Source organism: Poecilia latipinna, unplaced genomic scaffold (assembly GCF_001443285.1).
Source record: "Poecilia latipinna isolate Pla-1442-1.1 unplaced genomic scaffold, P_latipinna-1.0 Scaffold2414, whole genome shotgun sequence".
In the NCBI taxonomy this organism is placed as follows: Eukaryota; Metazoa; Chordata; class Actinopteri; order Cyprinodontiformes; family Poeciliidae; genus Poecilia; species Poecilia latipinna.
The window spans coordinates 4,040-11,672 of NW_015115030.1; the positions used below are offsets into that span (position 1 = coordinate 4,040).

General features: G+C 36.9%; 1 protein-coding gene and 1 pseudogene across 1 annotated transcript in view; both read left to right on the forward strand.

Moving 5' to 3' along the window:
• The first annotated feature begins 1,341 nt into the window (after nucleotides 1-1,341).
• On the forward strand, nucleotides 1,342-5,954 carry LOC106937697 (alpha-(1,3)-fucosyltransferase 9-like; annotated as a pseudogene).
• Nucleotides 1,347-7,633, forward strand: part of LOC106937698 (alpha-(1,3)-fucosyltransferase 9-like) — a 10,702-nt gene continuing 4,415 nt past the window's right edge. Inside the window, exon 1 of the mRNA XM_015019335.1 lies at nucleotides 1,347-1,430. The gene's annotated coding sequence lies outside the window, so the exon portion shown is untranslated. The remainder of the gene's footprint in view (nucleotides 1,431-7,633) is intronic.

The window sequence follows — 7,633 nt, forward strand, 5'->3', positions numbered from 1 at the left end:
GGCAGTGCAGTGCGTGGTTAACTTGCCATCCATAGCAGATATCTACACCACCAGACGCAGGGACAGAGCCTCCTCCGTCCTCTGTGACAACACCTACAGCATCCACGAAATCTTCCTTCCACTCCCCTCTGGAAGGATCCCATCAAGAACATCAGGACTGATAGACAGATTTACCCATATAAAGGAAAAAGGTAATAAATTATTCCTAAATGAATTAAGTTTCAACATGAGCCAGTTTACAGCAGTACAGTGGAGGAAGAGCTGACAGACTCTTCCTGTCAGCTCTTGACTTATCTCTTCCATCACAGGTGGAAGAGATAAGTTATTTGAATAAGCTTTACTTTCTGTTTTGTGTATTTTCCCTGTGAGCCTGTCTGGCTGAATAGAAACAGCACTTATTTTGCAATCATAAATGCCAATAAATTGATTGTTTCTGATCCTGAACTATAAAAACATAAAATATAAAAAAGAACGCCCTTTCCTGTAACACTTAAAGCAATAAAGGTCTGTATATGGGTAAATAAATCTCCTACTATAACTCCCGATGACACAACATAAACTTATTAAGAATCAAAACCAGTTATTTGGGTTCTTGGAAGAAGGCAAAGTAAAAACAAAACATCAAAAATGCTCCAAATGATATTCAAATGCTAAATGTCAGTATGTCTTCAGAAAGATAAACAGAAAAGAAGACAGGTCTAATAACTCTCTTTAAACGTGTATGTTATCCCATAAACCGCAGGAATTACCTTACTTCTTCACCAGATCTGAATTCCTTCCTGGGTCACAGAAACAGGTTCTGGAGTCAAATCTGTTTACTTTCATACTGGCTACAGGTTTGTGCAACTCAACGGATATGTTTAATGAGCAGTAAGACCAGTATTTGTAAAGAAACATGTACACCTGGTGTCTTATGAGAACGCACTGGAAACACGCTGAAGTTTACTTTAACAGCGAAAAGGCTGCAAATATATTTTTCATTGGGTGAAGCGTCTAGACAAACAGAAAACAACTACTTTTTTGTTGTGCATTAAAGTAGAACAGGTGTAGTAATGCCAGGTGCAATATGATGCCAAGTTTCTTTGCAAACAATTCTACTGTGTTTTGTTTAAATAAAATGAATAAATATTCTTCTGTATAGAAAATAAAATCACCCCAAAATTATAGGACTTTACAGGTGGCATTATTTAAGGCACCGTTTAATTGTCTCTTGTCTGTTTCAAGGTGTTAACACAATGTAAATGTGAAGAAAAATTCACATCAGGTAGCTCCACCCTTCTAGTCTTGGGCGTGGACGGTGAGGAGGATGTTTAGCAAAAATCAAACAGAAATGGCATTGTCCTTTCTGTTCCTCAAAAGTTTGGTGCATTATCATAAGTCCAGACAACTCTCTGAGGAGCTACTTTGATCTTCCTTGACTGCCATCAAAGGTAAGACAAAAAGTGGCGCAGCTTCAGAATCCTACAAAAGATTTTTGTCTTCTTTTCTTATTTCCTAAAACACAGCAGAACTGCAGTAGATAGTTATGTTTTTTCTGAGCTTGATGCTGTTGGCGTCTCCGTCATACATAGCTGCAAAAGATATCAATATTTATGTGTGTCGGTTGTGGATAACTTGTTTCTGTGGAAAATGATTGACTATCTTGACAATGTCAAATCGTTAATGCTGAAACATTAACAGGTATATGGGTTTACTTAATACTCATACTTTGAATTGCCTTGTTGCTGAAAGTGTGCTATATAAATAAAATTACCTTACCTTAATAAAAGTGAAAAAAATGCACTTTGGATTTAGTGTCTATCATAGATTGGTAAATTACAAAAGTCATATTTACGAAGTTTAACAAAAACATAAAGTGGAACAGGGTTTTAATGAGCTACATACACGGTAAAGTCAGTCCAGTTAAACCTGTTGAACAGTTGTTGTGGATCCTTTTTCACTTGATTAAACAACATCTTTTGTATCAATGCCAGAGGAAAAATATCTACAAAACAGTATAGATTATTTATATACTGTAATGTCTAGGGTTTAACTTGATCATTAAAACATCTGGGCTTGGGTTTAAAGCTGCTGTATGTAACATTTATAAAAAAATAAAAAATAATAAAAAAAAAAGCAGAAAGGGGAGGGCGCAAGAGCGTGATCAAGAGGGCGACTGTTTCTGACAAAACATGAAACAGCTGCTCTTAAATGAATAACCATTGTGCTTTTCCCACAACTTCCTCCTGGCCTGCATGGCCCTAAAAGGTACAGTCAAATTTCGAGTGGTATTGCTGTAAAGTCAGTCGTCATGAGGTTTGGGACTTTTGCCTCAAACAGATAACTCCACATTCCCATTACAACACGGGAATGTTTTAATGGGAAAACATTCCCTGTTGTTCTGGAGGCTGAGTCCATGTGCTCTGCTGCCTGCCACACAGAAGAAGGAAATGACGAGCTCCACTTCAGCCAAAGTTTTAAAATCAAGTAACGTTTCTCCAGATGAAGTGCTCGAAAGTTGGCAAGACCCTTTGAAGAAGGAGTTTCCGGATGCCTCAAGCCCCTCGCTTCAGCAGGGAGAAGTCTTGCATCATGTGCTCTTTCTGCACCAGTGGTTCTCTAAGCATCTTTTCAACATGCTGTCAACTCCCAGATAGCGAGACGCATGAGTCCAGGGCAGAGATGAGGATCTGATTGGAATTTTCTTTGATTGATTGATTGATTGATTGATTGATTGATTGATTGATTGATTGATTGATTGATTGATTGATTGATTGATTGATTGATTGATTGAGCTACCTCCATGCTGTGTTCTGTGCTTGAAGTTGAAAATGTCTGTGTGTCTGCACCAAATGGTCAGATATGTAAATTGTAATCTGACCTACAATTACTGATTATTTGTCTCCATTTGTCTCTACTATGACAGTGAGGTTTAACAATTGTATAATAAATACTTTTTGTAAAAGTTACACTACAGTTTTAAGAGCTCAGAAAAAAACACACATCACACATAACATCAATGTTTATAATAAGCAGTATGTAAATGTCTCTTCACTTTTTATATACAATCTTTAGACGTGTGGTGTTTAAAGTTTGTCCGTCTCATTTGTTTATGTTGCATGCTCAAGTGTTGGAGCCAATCTGAGGAAGACCTGCTAATTCATGATTGACCAAACCTCACTGGTTCATCAAGAAAAAATATATAATTGTCTTTGGGAGCAAAGCAGCATCTCTAAGTGTGGATATTTGTTTCGTGTTACGTTGATTCATAAGGGGCTTTGCATGGATCTCAGCATGCTACCAACAGGTCTGTACAGAAAAGTCAACGAGGAAGCGTCACTGTTCAAAATGAATCCAAAATATTAGGGTTATTTTCCTTGGCAGGATGCACATTCAGAGAACCTGTTTTACAGTTGTCCTAAGAGACATAAAAAAAAAAGTCATTGTAGGTAAAGTCATCTGACTCATGTTGAAATGTAATCATTCATCATGGTTTTTCTTGTTTCTGTGCCTCTATCAGGGCAGAGCAAGCCATCTGGAACTTTTCACAAAATCCTCAGACCGGTTCTACTCAGTATTTTTATCCTCGGATGTTTGTGACTGCCTTTCTGATGTATCATAAGTCATCCATTAGCTGGATAAATGATCTTTAAAGTCATCCCATTTAGCAAAGTACATCCAGGATGTCTTTAGCGCAAAGAGTAAAGACCTGATCATTGACAAAAACATGACCATAGATCTTGTCTGGTTGTGGCCCTTTAGAAAAGCCTATGAAACAAACGTCTGTGGCTCTGCCTTCAACATCCAGGGCTGCTTCATCACAGCAGACAAAAACTTCTACAACAAATCGGACGGGGTCGTCATCCATCACAGAGACATTGCCGGGAACCTGTCCAACTTACAGAAATCACAGAGGCCTCCGTTCCAGAAATTGGTCTGGATGAACTTGGAGTCACCATCAAATTCAGGCCGACTATCCGGGATTAATAACTTGTTCAATCTGACTCTCAATTACCGTCGAGATCCCGACATCCATGTGTGTTATGGGTCTATTGTAGCAGCAGATACTGTGGAGGACTTTGTACCACCAAGCAAAAACAAACTGGTCTGCTGGATCGTCAGCAACTGGAGTCCCAATCATGCGAGGTCAAAATATTACAACGAGTTGAAGAAGCATATTAAAATTCAAACATATGGACGTGCCTTTCAGAAATCTCTCTCTCAAAATGATTATCTCAATACTATGTCTAGTTGTAAGTTTTATTTGTCCTTTGAGAACTCAGCACACAAAGACTACATCACTGAAAAACTCTACGTCCCCCTCTCTATGGGCACAGTGCCGGTGGTTCTTGGCACAACCAGAGAAAACTACGAGAACTTTGTTCCAAGAGACGCTTTTATCCACGTGGATGATTTTAAGTCACCCAAAGAGCTGGCTGACTACCTGCTTCTTCTGGACAAGAACCAAGAACTGTACCTTGGGTACTTTAAATGGAGACGGCACTTCAAAGTATACAGAATCAATTCCTGGGCAGAGCGCACGTGCCATGCTTGTGATTATTTGAAGCGACACAAAGAATACAGGGCTTTCAAAAACCTCAACAAGTGGTACTGGGGCTGATGGTGCTTAGATGGGCTAGCCTGAGCTCACCACCTCTTCACAAATCAACACTCAGTAATCAAAACGTGATTATTTTTTGTACAAGCTGAACATTTTTGAAGTAATACTCATTTGAAGCATGGCAAAGAAAACATCTCACTTGTCATTGTAATGATGTCAAGCAAAATAGTTTAAAGTTGTGCATATCTGTAGCATTCGTTTAGTATATTGTTTTAAGTTTACATTAGAACTGAGGATCCAACAGATACTTGTCCTTCTATTTTGTAACGAAATATGTGCTTACTTATAATGTGCCTGATCCATTGTTTAAAAGTTTTGTCCTTCCCGTCTTAATTTCTGTCTTCAAATTAATTCTACTTGATGTCCTCAATTTGTTTTCACTATCTTTACTTTCTCCCTCTTTCCTTATGGGGTTAGGGTTACATGTTTTATATATTTTGTGTCAGTATTTCATAAAATATTTTTGTGCAAATTAATTTTAATTAGTTGAAAGCAAATTTTGGCCTCACTCTAAATTCCTTAAAAAAATAGCTATAATTTTTACACTCGCAGTTCATGTGACAGCATTGCATCATTTTGTTGGTTATGGGCTTTATTCACTGTTCTTTTTATTGTTTTGCTTTTGGTAGTTTTCATTTGTCTTCTTTAGTTGAGGGAATAGGTCAGTGAGTTTGATAATAAAAGTACTTTTCAGCTTAAAAAATATTCTTACAGCATAATAATAATTTAACTGTGTCAAAACACATAAATCGTGAAGCGCAAATCGCCAGAGAATGTTTTGTCATATCCTGGCTGCAGAATGGAAACTGACCAAGTTAAGCATGTACAAGTAAACATAACTTTCATCTTATTGTTCCTTAATACAGTTTGTTTTTATGTTATTGCACTTAAAATAATGATCTAATGAAAAGTTAAAAAGTTAATATGAACAATTATTGTCTATTCAGTTTTTTGCCGGGGGAAATGCCAGGACACGTTCTTACAACACAGTGGAAGACATGCATGCAATCCCACATTACAAGGAACCAAAATAAACCAGCTGACACCCCAGATACTTTATGATACTTTGTGTTTTTACGTTTGTAACAAGTAGGTACCTGAACGGTGACTGTATCAGTGGCGCATTGCCATATCATTTTTTTGGTAATCTGTTGTTTTAATTTTATTACACTTTGTTTCTCTGTTCATGAATGGTGCTAAACATAAATGCATCCCTAGCCTGTCTTGTAGCAGTACTTAAACATTTGAGCAACTGTAGACATTTTTCTGCCTAAATTGATGAAACGTGTGATCATTGGTCCTTCTGTGTAATATCTTAAACGAAAGAAATTTAATAAAAATCGTCAAACACCAATAGATTCCCAATAGATGTTGTTCTTTACACACCTTTACTGCACTCTACTGCATCCTAGTAGTGGGTGAATGTGTAAGATTTGAGTTATTGGGCAAGCAACTTTGTGCTGTATTCAATAGACCTCAACTAGGGATGATAATGAGCTTTCTGACAGAACGCCGTTTTATCAGTGTTACATGATCAAAAACAAATCCAGTTCAAGTTTCAACCGCAGTCCACCAAGCATATATAAAACTATAAAGGCATTTCCAATCAGGTAGGCCCATCTGATTGGATGGGCCTACATTGACAATACAAGACAATTTGTATTGTCTTGGGTGTTGATTGGGATGAGGATGTTGTCAGAAAGATTCAGATAGACACAGCCACTCTCCAAGCAGTCACCAATAGATGTGTTCCTTTCTTCTTCCTTCTCTGCAACTGGAGGTAAAGAAGGTAACATAAATATTCACTGAAGACCTGATTCTTTTTTTTTTTTTTTTTTTTTTTGTAAAACAGCAAGGAAGTGCATTTGCATCTTTTACAGATGTTGCTGGGCTGGGCATCTCCACCAACAACAAAATAATAATAACAATAATAGCTTTTTATTAGTGTAACAAATGATATGGCACATTATTGTGCAAACTGTCCTAGGAATATGAATAGTTGTAACATTTTAATCAATGAGCCATGAAGTCTAAATTAGATTAAGACAATATGCAACTACCAAGTAACTAGGAATAAAAAATAAGAGAGCTATGCAAATGGGACAAATCACCAATTACCCTAAACATACAGCCAAAGGGCTTGAAAGAAAGAAAGTCAATGTTTTAGAAAATGTGCATGACAGCGAGGAGACCTACCAACCTGGCTCTGTTATGCCCGTTCTGTTAGGAGGAATATGCTCCAAATCCAGCAAACAATTGTGAGAAGCTACAGGAAGGAAATCCAAAACATTTGCTCCAAGTCTTACAACTCAAAGACATTGCTAACAAATACAAAGGAAATGTCTTCAAAATCTCTGATTTTGAAGACATTAATTAACAAAAGCTCTGATATCTCATTGTTGTGGCATTTAGTAAATAGAAATAAGTTATGTATTTCCATCTAACTTAAAGCAAGAGACGTTTGGTCTTATCTTACTTTAGACAGTGAGGGAAAAAAGTCATATGTGTCTTTGTTAGGTGTATGTAAACTTCTGGTTTCAACTGTTTGTTGTTGAGAGACAAATAGAAGCTTTCAGCATCAAAAATATGATCTGAAAACTAAGTTTAAGTGTTAGTGTCAAAGTAAAAGCCTTAGTAGGTTTATAAATATAAGAAATGGAGAAGAAGACAGGATTTTTTTAAAACCTAGTCTGATTACAATAGCCAAGCGATTAACTCAGAAATATTTCAATGAACTTTTAAAACCTTAATGTGTTTGTCAGTTAATGATCAGTAAAAAAAAAAATAATAATAATAATAATAATAATACTCTCATTTTGTCGGGATGACGGCATTTGCTAAAGTGCAAGTGCAGGCCTGCATGCTCAGGGTTGCATAGCTCTTTGTACACAAAACATCGTTACGTGCCTGTTTTCATGGTGCAGAAACCACTTGTGTAAATCAAAACATCCCACAGTACATGAGAACGGCTAGAAAGCAATCTTGTCCAAACTTGATACTGAGGAACTGAAGCGATAATATTTAAATCAGGCA